We start from the raw sequence: 15,274 nt of genomic DNA, 5'->3' as shown, positions 1-15,274 counted from the left end.
ACATGCACATTGACCCACCAGGAATATTCCCTGTGAGCCCTATGGCCAATCGGCCCATGCTGGTACATTGGCAGTGGTTGCTCATCGCTTATAATTTTGCTCTCAAATGCTGGATTGATTCAGCGGTTTGAAGGATTAAACCTTGCATCACCGGTTTGTAGCAGTATCAGCTAAACACATGAAAAGCAGACTGAAAGGTTGTGTGAGATTACACAACCTGGACTATAACTACATGGGGCACAATAAACATACTGTAAATTATACTGGCAATGATTTCTACATTTCAGGGGTGAAGATGATTGATTTGTCCACCTGTCGTGGTATATGCTACAGAAGTTTTTCACATGTCCACGGCACTACAGGTGTTCAAATGAGGGAGTGGGGTGAATTGTTTTACCTGGGGGGAGGGGGGAGCGTGTCCCTGTGCTGCGATGTGCTCACAGCTATTATTGAGAGTGCTGTCACTGACGTCTTGTTATCGCTGATACCCACAATTTCAACTTACACATTTCAAAGCAAGATGTCCATTTTTAATTGTGGTCTTATTTATTGAATCACCCAAAAAATAACCTCTTGGCTGCAAAAAATTTGAGATTTCAAAGCTATGAATGTTTGGGAAAATTACCAGCCACCTTCAGTATTTGTAGCACCTCACATCTGTTGCTCTTATTTAACATTGAGAAAATTTCTTACCAAATTCTGAATCTCTTTGGATGGAATTTGCTTCTCCAAGATCTTTGCTTTAGAGAATAAACAGACTCTGATACTAGAACAAGTGGATCAGTGGCGTAACTAGAAATTTTTCTCCACCAAGCCAAAAAATCCTTCGCCCCTCCCCCCCCCATACCCCCCGTAATTGGCACTAGCAAAGGTAGAAAAATGCGCGCGCGCCTGCAAAGAGGGTGTGTGGCTTTGTCAAAATGGGCGTGGCTTTGCGTGGAGGGCGTGGCATTGCAGGAAAAGACTACCTTATACCCCAGTTTTGCAACCTGCACGCCCAGACGTTGGCCACCACAGGAAAGAAAAATAATCCTGATTCCTGCCCCTTACATTATTTGTCATTTTTCCTCCTTATAGTAATGCCCAGCATACATTATTCCATATACTGCAATGGCCCTTAGACATTATTCCACACACAATCAGTGATCGCGCTGAGCCAAAAAAAAAGTGGGCCCCAGGGACCCTTCACTTTTAAAAATTGGGGTCCTACCGGTCTTTTTCTGGGTCCCATCGGAATTAAGGTTCTTATTAATTTTAATCTTGTTTGGACACTACAAAAGTGTTGCAAGATGGGGGGGATGGGGTGACAATGCTGCTGGGCTGTGTAGCATGCAGGACACCCTGCACCAGAGCTGTAACTAGACATTTTGGTGCCCTTAGGCAGAAAGTGAATTGGTGTTAGACCACTTAGACCATAAAGAACAGGTAGTGCGCGCCGTAGGCGCGTTGCAAAAATTTAGGGGTGTGGCTTCATAGGGAAGGGGCGTGACCACATAATAGTGTCAATTCACATTACACCACACAGTAGTGGCGCTTATACACATCGCACCAGGTAGAACCTCCTATGCACACTGATCCAGGTAGATCACGTCATACACTTTGCTCCAGGTACAGCACGTCATACACTTTGCACCAGGTACAGCACATCATACACTTTGCACCAGGCACAGCACGTCATACACTTTGCACCAGGTACAGCACGTGATACACTTTGCACCAGGTACAGCACGTCATACACTTTGCACCAGGTACAGCACGTTATCATACACATTGCCGCTAGGTAGAGCACGTTATCATACACAGTGCGCCAGGTAGAACACGTTATACACACTGCGCCAGGTAGAGCACGTTATCATACACATTGCGCCAGGTAGAGCATGTTATCATACACATTGCCGCTAGGTAGAGCAAGTTATCATACACATTGCCGCTAGGTAGAGCAAGTTATCATACACATTGTACACATTGCCGCTAGGTAGAGCAAGTTATCATACACATTGCGTCAGGTAGAACACGTTATTATACACAATGCGCCTGGTAGAGCACGTTATTATACACAATGCGCCTGGTAGAGCACGTTATCATACACATTGCGCCAGGTAGAACACGTTATCATACACATTGTGCCAGGTAGAACACGTTATCATACACATTGTGCCAGGTAGAGCACGTTATCATACACATTGCGCCAGGTAGAACACGTTATCATACACATTGTGCCAGGTAGAACACGTTATCATACACATTGTGCCAGGTAGAGCACGTTATTATACACAATGCGCCTGGTAGAGCACTGAGGCACATTGCAGTAACCACTCACTTATCCCCTCCAGTTGCACGAAGGGGCCATTTGACACAAGTGGCTCCGCCCCCAGCAGCAACTCACTGACACTCACCATTTTTTCTGACAGCACAGTGCAGTGAGTGCACTGGCACAAGTAGCCAGCCTGCGCCTGTAGTAGCCGCAGCCTGGAGGAGCTCTATGTGAAATCGCAAGCAGAGGCTGTTCTCTGGCAAGAAGGAGCTCGTCCAATCGCTTCCCCTGACGGGCTGGCCACTGCTAAATATACCGATAATCAGTTCCAACTGTGTCAAAGTAGTGGAGCCCCAGGTGCAATGGGAAAGTCAGTGTCACTGCACAGTTGTACTGATTAATTACTGGTATATTTAGCAGTGGCCAGCCCGTCAGGGGAAGCGATCGGAGGAGCTCCTTCTTGCCAGCCTCTGCTTGCGATTTCACAGATAGCTCCTTCATGCTGCGGCGCCGACTGGCTACTTGTGCCAGTGCACTCACTGCACTGTGCTGTCAGAAAAATGGTGTCAGTGAGGCCCTGACACTCTGAGCGGCCTCACATTGCACACACGGAGCTTGCAGCCCCCGGACATCCCGCATCTGCACCAGCTACTCCAGGTGAAGCGGGGCGATGCAGCACTGTCTACTGCTTACCTACAGCGGGAGCTGCGCAGCCCGGGCGGCTCCTGCTGGAAGGTAGTTGTCGGGTCTCGGTGGGGCGTTGAGCGGGTCCCGGGTAGGGGGGGTGGCGGCGGGCAGATCCGGAGCTGTACTCCCAGTCGCATAGGAGGGTGCTGGCGGCAGAGCGGCAGTGGAGCCGGATGAGCGGGACCAGTCTGTCAGCCCTGCAGCACATATTCATGTGCTGGCGGGGAACAGGATTCAAAGCCGGAGATGCTGCAGGCTGTGATTGGATGGAGACTACAGGAGGTGATTGGCCGAGGAAACAGCCAGTCACCTCCTGCATTCCGCTGACAGGCTTAACACATGCAAACACATATTCAGATGAGCGCGTCCTGTGGGACCCGCTCATCTTCTAAATGTGAGTCCCGGGCGGCTGTTTCTGGGTAAAATACGCGCCATAGTGCGTTTTTGCGATCACTGACAATAATGCACATGACACAATATGCACACACCGTAATGCCCCAGACACATTATGCCACACACCGTAATGCCCCCGACGCATTATGCCACACACCGTAATGCCTGTGACACATTATGACAGGAATCGCAATGCCCGTTATACATTATGCTACACACTGCAATGCCCCTGATACATTATAGCACATACAATGTCTGTGACACAGTATGACACACACCACAATGATCCTGAGACATTATACCACATACCACAATACCCGTGATATAGTATACAACACACCGTAATGCCTGATACATTATGACACACACTACAATGTCCGTGATACATTATGTCACACACCGTAATGCCCATTACACATTAAGTTCTACAGTAAGGCTTCTAATTACTTTTAAAATACCTGCTCGTTGCCAGGTGTTTCATGCTCTTGGTTCCATGCACGGTGCCCGGGGTTTTCATGCTCAGAGTGTCATGCTCGTTACCAGGGGTTCATGCACTGGGTATCATGCTCGTTGCTAGGGGGTAGTGCTTGTTGCTAGGGCCATGCTCCCAGTGCCACATATGCCCCCAGTGCCAGATATTCCCCCACAGTGCCAGGTATATGCCCCTAGTGCCAGATATTCCCCCCACAGTGCCAGGTACATGCCCCCAGTGCCACATATACCCCCCCCCCAGTGCCACATATGCCCCCTCAGTGCCTGCTCCCACCAGTGCCAAATATTCCCCCACAGTGCCACATATGCCCCGTCAGTGCCTGCTCCCCCCAGTGCCAAATATTCCCCCACAGTGCCAGGTATATGCCCCCAGTGCCAGATATTCCCCCACAGTGCCAGGTATATGCCTCCAGTGCCAGATCTTCCCCCCACAGTGCCAGGTATATGCCCCCAGTGCCAGATCTTCCCCCCACAGTGCCAGGTATATGCCCCCAGTGCCAGATCTGCCCCCACAGTGCCAGGTATATGCCCCCAGTGCCAGATCTGCCCCCACAGTGCCAGGTATATGCCCCCAGTGCCAGATCCTCCCCCCACAGTGCCAGGTATATGCCCCAAGTGCCAGATCTGCCCCCACAGTGCCAGGTATATGCCCCCAGTGCCAGATCTTCCCCCACAGTGCCAGGTATATGCCCCCAGTGCCAGATCTGCCCCCACAGTGCCAGGTATATGCCCCCAGTGCCAGATCTGCCCCCACAGTGCCAGGTATATGCCCCCAGTGCCAGATCTTCCCCCCACAGTGCCAGGTATATGCCCCCCCAGTGCCAGGTATATGCCCCCAGTGCCAGATCTGACCCCACAGTGCCAGGTATATGCCACCAGTGCCAGATCTGCCCCCACAGTGCCAGGTATATGCCCCCAGTGCCAGATCTTCCCCCCACAGTGCCAGGTATATGCCCCAAGTGCCAGATCTGCCCCCACAGTGCCAGGTATATGCCCCCAGTGCCAGATCTTCCCCCCACAGTGCCAGGTATATGCCCCCAGTGCCAGATCTGCCCCCACAGTGCCAGGTATATGCCCCCAGTGCCAGATCTGCCCCCACAGTGCCAGGTATATGCCCCCAGTGCCAGATCTTCCCCCCACAGTGCCAGGTATATGCCCCCAGTGCCAGGTATATGCCCCCAGTGCCAGATCTAACCCCACAGTGCCAGGTATATGCCCCCAGTGCCAGATCTTTCCCCCACAGTGCCAGGTATATGCCCCCAGTGCCAGATCTTCCCCCCACAGTGCCAGGTATATGCCCCCAGTGCCAGATCTGCCCCCACAGTGCCAGGTATATGCCCCCAGTGCCAGATCTGCCCCCACAGTGCCAGGTATATGCCCCAAGTGCCCCCTCCCCCCCCCCCCCCTTCAGGGGTTGGAGGGACACGGAGCGCATCGCGCGTCTCTCCTGTGTCCCTCCCTGGCTCTCCCCCGGCTGGTCTAATAAAGGAAGTGCCGGTTCGTGAGCATATCAGAGCTCACGAACGGCACTTCCTTAGACCGGCTGGGGGAAAGCCAGGAGGGACACAGGAGAGACGCGCGATGCGCTCCGTGTCCCTCCAACACAGCAGGGAGGGAGAGACCGCAGATTGACATGCGGATGCTCGTCCGCATGTCAATCTGTTCTAAGTCAGTGGCGCCCCCGCAGCCCCTCGCCCCCAAGCCACCGCGAGGACTGCGGGGGCAGTAGTTACGCCACTGAAGTGGATGTAGAACTATGGCAGATGTTGTGATGAAAAAAGGTAAAAATATCAACATAACCATACACTCTCCAGTACCATACAGTACCTGAACAATTGGGCTAAACACTGCAAAAGCACAGCCTACTATAATACCTGAACAAAACATCTGGAGTAGCATGATGCTTAGTAAAAGTGGAAGGACACTCCCAAAGTTACAGAAGAGTCTGAAGAACATGACCTGTAGAGTGAGATTAACATCAACACTAAGCAGCAAGGGCTCAGGAAAACTGAGCTCTACATCAGATTATCTACAGTGGTTGTCGCATTGGAATTAGTTGCCCCAAGAGTAGGAATGGCTTTGAGATAGAATATTTTAAGTTGGAGGATGAGCGACTCCGGGTTGGGTATACGTGACTATACCAATGCCGGAATCCCAACTTGCAGATGGCCGTCGGGGGTGGGGGTGAGTGGAGCGAAGCCCCTAGCAGGCTCGGCGGTTATATTCCCACTCTATGGGTGTCACAGAATAGTCACTGTTAGTCCGCACACCAACTGTCGGGACCGTAAGGGGTTGGGATTCTGGTGGCGGTATTGTGTCTGGAGGTCTCCTGACCGCCAGTCACGTAACTGCCTCCCGTGACTCCAATTACTAAGGAGATAAACTTCCATCACAAAGAGGAATGTAAAATGAGCTGACAAAGTGTCTTGCTTGTCTGCTAGAGGATATCATACATGCAGATGTATGAAGTAAAAGAGACATCATAATCAGAGAGAGTATTTGAATCTACTAGAGTTTGGATTACAGTGGGATGTACTTGTTAGATGATATTAAACTGCACATCTTGGAGAAGATAAAAATTGCCATTGGACAAGAAAAATGGGCCTTCCAACAAAATCTGATCATTCTAGAGTTGGAATGCTATACATCACAGATTTCCCAGAAATTGTACCTGTTTCTGTTTAGGTCTCCGTTTAGGTCTCCTGAAAATAGTTCTTGGAATGCCCATATGTCCTGGAATTCATAGCAGACAGTGGTAGCAGCACAGTGTGTGGACAGAAGACAGCGAGCAGCCCAGCAATCTGTATCTGACACGCACTGCATCTGACCCACACTGCAACCTACATTATTTCTGACCCACACTGTATCCGACCTGCACTGTATCTAGCCCACACTGTGTGTCCAGCACTGTAACCTACTCAATATCTGTGTGTACCAAGGTATTCTGCACTGTACCCTGCACAGTATCCGCAGGTACAGAATGCTGTTTTTATTTTTGGGGACATTTTGGGGACCTGCTGGATGAAGGAGACACCGGTTCCTTAGCTGGAATAAGGAGCTGGCACTGATCACTTGACTCTTGGGTTGGCACAACTAACTACACTTGCTATTTGCTGATGCCGGCTGCCACATATTAAACGTAGAAACATAAAATTTGACAGAAGATAAGAACCACTTGGCCCATCTAATGTGCCACTTTTTTTAACCATATTGATACCTCAAACCATATTTGATCTTTATTTCTTTGTATGGATATCCTTATGTCTATCTCATGCATGTTTAAATTGCTCTACTGTCTTAGCCTCTACCACCTCTGCTGGGAGGCTATTCCACTTGTCCACTACTTTTTCTGTGAAGTAATTTTTCCTCAGATTTCCCCTGAACCTACCTCCCTCCAATTTCAGTGCATGTCCTCGTGTTCTATCACTTCTCTTCCTTTGAAAAATGTCTCTCTCCGGTATCTTGTTAAAACTCTTGATATATTTGAAAGTTTCTATCATGCTCCCCCTTTCACTTCTCTGCTCCAAACTATACATGTTAAGATCCATTTTAGTTGCCCTTATTTGTACGGTCTCTAATGTATTAATAATCTTCTAAAGATATGGCCTCCAGAATTTACAACAGTATTCTAGATGAGGCCATACCAATGGCCAATACAGGGGCATTATTACTTATTTCTTTCTGCTGCTGATTCCTCTCCCTATACAACCAAGCATCTGACTAGCCTTCCTCATTGTTTTGTTATATTGCTTCCCTGCCTTTAAGGCACCTGAAATAGTAATTGCTACTGTAGCTCTTTTACCTCCTCAGTAGTTTCCAATTTAGTGCCATTAATATTATATTTAGCCTTTGGATTTTTGAGACCATGGCCAATATTTACTAATATTCGTGTTTGAGTTGGTTTGTGTAGTGTTTAAACTCGTTTTGTATCGGGTGCATTTTCATGCAACTTTTTGAATCCATATATACGCAAAGTTACGAAGCAGTCGACTTTATGGTTTTCGTGTTTTCCGATGTCGATGCCAGTCATTTTTTTTTTGGCACATTTTACGGCCGTCATTGTTGTTTGCGTACGTGTTTTTGTTGTATTTGCTGGGTTTTTTCCTAGGTTAAACGCGGCAGGGTTTTTTTTCCCCGCGGTCGCATTTTCACTTTCAGTTTCAATTTTCATCCCCGTTCGTGATTGGTTGTGTTTCAGATGGTAGGAGTGTCTGTGCGCAACCATATAAATACTAGAGATGAGCGCCTGAAATTTTTCGGGTTTTGTGTTTTGGTTTTGGGTTCGGTTCCGCGGCCGTGTTTTGGGTTCGAACGCGTTTTGGCAAAACCTCACCGAATTTTTTTTGTCGGATTCGGGTGTGTTTTGGATTCGGGTGTTTTTTTCCAAAAACACTAAAAAACAGCTTAAATCATAGAATTTGGGGGTCATTTTGATCCCAAAGTATTATTAACCTCAAAAACCATAATTTACACTCATTTTCAGTCTATTCTGAATACCTCACACCTCACAATATTATTTTTAGTCCTAAAATTTGCCCCGAGGTCGCTGTGTGAGTAAGATAAGCGACCCTAGTGGCCGACACAAACACCGGGCCCATCTAGGAGTGGCACTGCAGTGTCACGCAGGATGTCCCTTCCAAAAAACCCTCCCCAAACAGCACATGACGCAAAGAAAAAAAGAGGCGCAATGAGGTAGCTGTGTGAGTAAGATTAGCGACCCTAGTGGCCGACACAAACACCGGGCCCATCTAGGAGTGGCACTGCAGTGTCACGCAGGATGGCCCTTCCAAAAAACCCTCCCCAAACAGCACATGACGCAAAGAAAAAAAGAGGCGCAATGAGGTAGCTGTGTGAGTAAGATTAGCGACCCTAGTGGCCGACACAAACACCGGGCCCATCTAGGAGTGGCACTGCAGTGTCACGCAGGATGGCCCTTCCAAAAAACCCTCCCCAAACAGCACATGACGCGAAGAAAAAAAGAGGCGCAATGAGGTAGCTGACTGTGTGAGTAAGATTAGCGACCCTAGTGGCCGACACAAACACCGGGCCCATCTAGGAGTGGCACTGCAGTGTCACGCAGGATGTCCCTTCCAAAAAACCCTCCCCAAACAGCACATGACGCAAAGAAAAAAAGAGGCGCAATGAGGTAGCTGTGTGAGTAAGATTAGCGACCCTAGTGGCCGACACAAACACCGGGCCCATCTAGGAGTGGCACTGCAGTGTCACGCAGGATGGCCCTTCCAAAAAACCCTCCCCAAACAGCACATGACGCAAAGAAAAAAAGAGGCGCAATGAGGTAGCTGTGTGAGTAAGATTAGCGACCCTAGTGGCCGACACAAACACCGGGCACATCTAGGAGTGGCACTGCAGTGTCACGCAGGATGTCCCTTCCAAAAAACCCTCCCCAAACAGCACATGACGCAAAGAAAAAAAGAGGCGCAATGAGGTAGCTGACTGTGTGAGTAAGATTAGCGACCCTAGTGGCCGACACAAACACCGGGCCCATCTAGGAGTGGCACTGCAGTGTCACGCAGGATGTCCCTTCCAAAAAACCCTCCCCAAACAGCACATGACGCAAAGAAAAAAAGAGGCGCAATGAGGTAGCTGACTGTGTGAGTAAGATTAGCGACCCTAGTGGCCGACACAAACACCGGGCCCATCTAGGAGTGGCACTGCAGTGTCACGCAGGATGTCCCTTCCAAAAAACCCTCCCCAAACAGCACATGACGCAAAGAAAAAAAGAGGCGCAATGAGGTAGCTGACTGTGTGAGTAAGATTAGCGACCCTAGTGGCCGACACAAACACCGGGCCCATCTAGGAGTGGCACTGCAGTGTCACGCAGGATGTCCCTTCCAAAAAACCCTCCCCAATCAGCACATGATGCAAAGAAAAAGAAAAGAAAAAAGAGGTGCAAGATGGAATTGTCCTTGGGCCCTCCCACCCACCCTTATGTTGTATAAACAAAACAGGACATGCACACTTTAACCAACCCATCATTTCAGTGACAGGGTCTGCCACACGACTGTGACTGATATGACGGGTTGGTTTGGACCCCCCCCAAAAAAGAAGCAATTAATCTCTCCTTGCACAAACTGGCTCTACAGAGGCAAGATGTCCACCTCATCTTCACCCTCCGATATATCACCGTGTACATCCCCCTCCTCACAGATTATCAATTCGTCCCCACTGGAATCCACCATCTCAGCTCCCTGTGTACTTTGTGGAGGCAATTGCTGCTGGTCAATGTCTCCGCGGAGGAATTGATTATAATTCATTTTAATGAACATCATCTTCTCCACATTTTCTGGATGTAACCTCGTACGCCGATTGCTGACAAGGTGAGCGGCGGCACTAAACACTCTTTCGGAGTACACACTTGTGGGAGGGCAACTTAGGTAGAATAAAGCCAGTTTGTGCAAGGGCCTCCAAATTGCCTCTTTTTCCTGCCAGTATAAGTACGGACTGTGTGACGTGCCTACTTGGATGCGGTCACTCATATAATCCTCCACCATTCTATCAATGTTGAGAGAATCATATGCAGTGACAGTAGACGACATGTCCGTAATCGTTGTCAGGTCCTTCAGTCCGGACCAGATGTCAGCATCAGCAGTCGCTCCAGACTGCCCTGCATCACCGCCAGCGGGTGGGCTCGGAATTCTGAGCCTTTTCCTCGCACCCCCAGTTGCGGGAGAATGTGAAGGAGGAGATGTTGACAGGTCGCGTTCCGCTTGACTTGACAATTTTGTCACCAGCAGGTCTTTCAACCCCAGCAGACCTGTGTCTGCCGGAAAGAGAGATCCAAGGTAGGCTTTAAATCTAGGATCGAGCACGGTGGCCAAAATGTAGTGCTCTAATTTCAACAGATTGACCACCCGTGAATCCTTGTTAAGCGAATTAAGGGCTGCATCCACAAGTCCCACATGCCTAGCGGAATCGCTCCCTTTTAGCTCCTTCTTCAATGCCTCCAGCTTCTTCTGCAAAAGCCTGATGAGGGGAATGACCTGACTCAGGCTGGCAGTGTCTGAACTGACTTCACGTGTGGCAAGTTCAAAGGGCATCAGAACCTTGCACAACGTTGAAATCATTCTCCACTGCACTTGAGACAGGTGCATTCCACCTACTATATCGTGCTCAATTGTATAGGCTTGAATGGCCTTTTGCTGCTCCTCCAACCTCTGAAGCATATAGAGGGTTGAATTCCACCTCGTTACCACTTCTTGCTTCAGATGATGGCAGGGCAGGTTCAGTAGTTTTTGGTGGTGCTCCAGTCTTCTGTACGTGGTGCCTGTACGCCGAAAGTGTCCCGCAATTTTTCTGGCCACCGACAGCATCTCTTGCACGCCCCTGTCGTTTTTTAAAAAATTCTGCACCACCAAATTCAAGGTATGTGCAAAACATGGGACGTGCTGGAATTTGCCCATATTTAATGCACACACAATATTGCTGGCGTTGTCCGATGCCACAAATCCACAGGAGAGTCCAATTGGGGTAAGCCATTCCGCGATGATCTTCCTCAGTTGCCGTAAGAGGTTTTCAGCTGTGTGCGTATTCTGGAAAGCGGTGATACAAAGCGTAGCCTGCCTAGGAAAGAGTTGGCGTTTGCGAGATGCTGCTACTGGTGCCGCCGCTGCTGTTCTTGCGGCGGGAGTCCATACATCTACCCAGTGGGCTGTCACAGTCATATAGTCCTGACCCTGCCCTGCTCCACTTGTCCACATGTCCGTGGTTAAGTGGACATTGGGTACAACTGCATTTTTTAGGACACTGGTGAGTCTTTTTCTGACGTCCGTGTACATTCTCGGTATCGCCTGCCTAGAGAAGTGGAACCTAGATGGTATTTGGTAACGGGGGCACACTGCCTCAATAAATTGTCTAGTTCCCTGTGAACTAACGGCGGATACCGGACGCACGTCTAACACCAACATAGTTGTCAAGGACTCAGTTATCCGCTTTGCAGTAGGATGACTGCTGTGATATTTCATCTTCCTCGCAAAGGACTGTTGAACAGTCAATTGCTTACTGGAAGTAGTACAAGTGGGCTTACGACTTCCCCTCTGGGATGACCATCGACTCCCAGCGGCAACAACAGCAGCGCCAGCAGCAGTAGGCGTTACACGCAAGGATGCATCGGAGGAATCCCAGGCAGGAGAGGACTCGTCAGAATTGCCAGTGACATGGCCTGCAGGACTATTGGCATTCCTGGGGAAGGAGGAAATTGACACTGAGGGAGTTGGTGGGGTGGTTTGCGTGAGCTTGGTTACAAGAGGAAGGGATTTACTGGTCAGTGGACTGCTTCCGCTGTCACCCAAAGTTTTTGAACTTGTCACTGACTTATTATGAATGCGCTGCAGGTGACGTATAAGGGAGGATGTTCCGAGGTGGTTAACGTCCTTACCCCTACTTATTACAGCTTGACAAAGGGAACACACGGCTTGACACCTGTTGTCCGCATTTCTGGTGAAATACCTCCACACCGAAGAGCTGATTTTTTTGGTATTTTCACCTGGCATGTCAACGGCCATATTCCTCCCACGGACAACAGGTGTCTCCCCGGGTGCCTGACTTAAACAAACCACCTCACCATCAGAATCCTCCTGGTCAATTTCCTCCCCAGCGCCAGCAACACCCATATCCTCCTCATCCTGGTGTACTTCAACACTGACATCTTCAATCTGACTATCAGGAACTGGACTGCGGGTGCTCCTTCCAGCACTTGCAGGGGGCGTGCAAATGGTGGAAGGCGCATGCTCTTCACGTCCAGTGTTGGGAAGGTCAGGCATCGCAACCGACACAATTGGACTCTCCTTGTGGATTTGGGATTTCAAAGAACGCACAGTTCTTTGCGGTGCTTTTGCCAGCTTGAGTCTTTTCAGTTTTCTAGCGAGAGGCTGAGTGCTTCCATCCTCATGTGAAGCTGAACCACTAGCCATGAACATAGGCCAGGGCCTCAGCCGTTCCTTGCCACTCCGTGTGGTAAATGGCATATTGGCAAGTTTACGCTTCTCCTCCGACAATTTTATTTTAGGTTTTGGAGTCCTTTTTTTACTGATATTTGGTGTTTTGGTTTTGACATGCTCTGTACTATGCCATTGGGCATCGGCCTTGGCAGACGACGTTGCTGGCATTTCATCGTCTCGGCCATGACTAGTGGCAGCAGCTTCAGCACGAGGTGGAAGTGGATCTTGATCTTTCCCTAATTTTGGAACCTCAACATTTTTGTTCTCCATATTTTAATAGGCACAACTAAAAGGCACCTCAGGTAAACAATGGAGATGGATGGATTGGATACTAGTATACAATTATGGACGGGCTGCCGAGTGCCGACACAGAGGTAGCCACAGCCGTGAACTACCGCACTGTACTGTGTCTGCTGCTAATATATAGACTGGTTGATAAAGAGATAGTATACTCGTAACTAGTATGTATGTATAAAGAAAGAAAAAAAACCACGGTTAGGTGGTATATACAATTATGGACGGGCTGCCGAGTGCCGACACAGAGGTAGCCACAGCCGTGAACTACCGCACTGTACTGTGTCTGCTGCTAATATATAGACTGGTTGATAAAGAGATAGTATACTCGTAACTAGTATGTATGTATAAAGAAAGAAAAAAAAACCACGGTTAGGTGGTATATACAATTATGGACGGGCTGCCGAGTGCCGACACAGAGGTAGCCACAGCCGTGAACTACCGCACTGTACTGTGTCTGCTGCTAATATATAGACTGGTTGATAAAGAGATAGTATACTCGTAACTAGTATGTATGTATAAAGAAAGAAAAAAAAACCACGGTTAGGTGGTATATACAATTATGGACGGGCTGCCGAGTGCCGACACAGAGGTAGCCACAGCCGTGAACTACCGCACTGTACTGTGTCTGCTGCTAATATATAGACTGGTTGATAAAGAGATAGTATACTCGTAACTAGTATGTATGTATAAAGAAAGAAAAAAAAACCACGGTTAGGTGGTATATACAATTATGGACGGGCTGCCGAGTGCCGACACAGAGGTAGCCACAGCCGTGAACTACCGCACTGTACTGTGTCTGCTGCTAATATATAGACTGGTTGATAAAGAGATAGTATACTCGTAACTAGTATGTATGTATAAAGAAAGAAAAAAAAACCACGGTTAGGTGGTATATACAATTATGGACGGGCTGCCGAGTGCCGACACAGAGGTAGCCACAGCCGTGAACTACCGCACTGTACTGTGTCTGCTGCTAATATATAGACTGGTTGATAAAGAGATAGTATACTCGTAACTAGTATGTATGTATAAAGAAAGAACAAAAACCCACGGTTAGGTGGTATATACAATTATGGACGGGCTGCCGAGTGCCGACACAGAGGTAGCCACAGCCGTGAACTACCGCACTGTACTGTGTCTGCTGCTAATATATAGACTGGTTGATAAAGAGATAGTATACTCGTAACTAGTATGTATGTATAAAGAAAGAAAAAAAAACCACGGTTAGGTCACTGGTATATACAATTATGGACGGGCTGCCGAGTGCCGACACAGAGGTAGCCACAGCCGTGAACTACCGCACTGTACTGTGTCTGCTGCTAATATAGACTGGTTGATAAAGAGATAGTATACTACTAATATTATATACTGGTGGTCAGGTCACTGGTCACTAGTCACACTGGCAGTGGCACTCCTGCAGCAAAAGTGTGCACTGTTTAATTTTAATATAATATTATGTACTCCTGGCTCCTGCTATAACCTATAACTGGCACTGCAGTAGTGCTCCCCAGTCTCCCCCACAATTATAAGCTGTGTGAGCTGAGCAGTCAGACAGATATATAATATATATAGATGATGCAGCACACTGGCCTGAGCCTGAGCAGTGCACACAGATATGGTATGTGACTGACTGAGTCACTGTGTGTATCGCTTTTTTCAGGCAGAGAACGGATATATTAAATAAACTGCACTGTGTGTCTGGTGGTCACTCACTATATAATATATTATGTACTCCTGGCTCCTGCTATAACCTATAACTGGCACTGCAGTAGTGCTCCCCAGTCTCCCCCACAATTATAAGCTGTGTGAGCTGAGCAGTCAGACAGATATATATAATATTATATATAGATAATAGATGATGCAGCACACTGGCCTGAGCCTGAGCAGTGCACACAGATATGGTATGTGACTGAGTCACTGTGTGCTGTGTATCGCTTTTTTCAGGCAGAGAACGGATTATATTATGTACTCCTGGCTCCTGCTATAACCTATAACTGGCACTGCAGTAGTGCTCCCCAGTCTCCCCCACAATTATAAGCTGTGTGAGCTGAGCAGTCAGACAGATATATATAATATTATATATAGATAATAGATGATGCAGCACACTGGCCTGAGCCTGAGCAGTGCACACAGATATGGTATGTGACTGAGTCACTGTGTGCTGTGTATCGCTTTTTTCAGGCAGAGAACGGAT

The sequence above is a fragment of the Pseudophryne corroboree genome, chromosome 2 (assembly GCF_028390025.1).
Source record: "Pseudophryne corroboree isolate aPseCor3 chromosome 2, aPseCor3.hap2, whole genome shotgun sequence".
NCBI lineage: Eukaryota > Metazoa > Chordata > Amphibia > Anura > Myobatrachidae > Pseudophryne > Pseudophryne corroboree.
The sequence above is the reverse complement of the archived record's forward strand: the minus strand, read 5'-3'. Positions refer to the sequence as shown.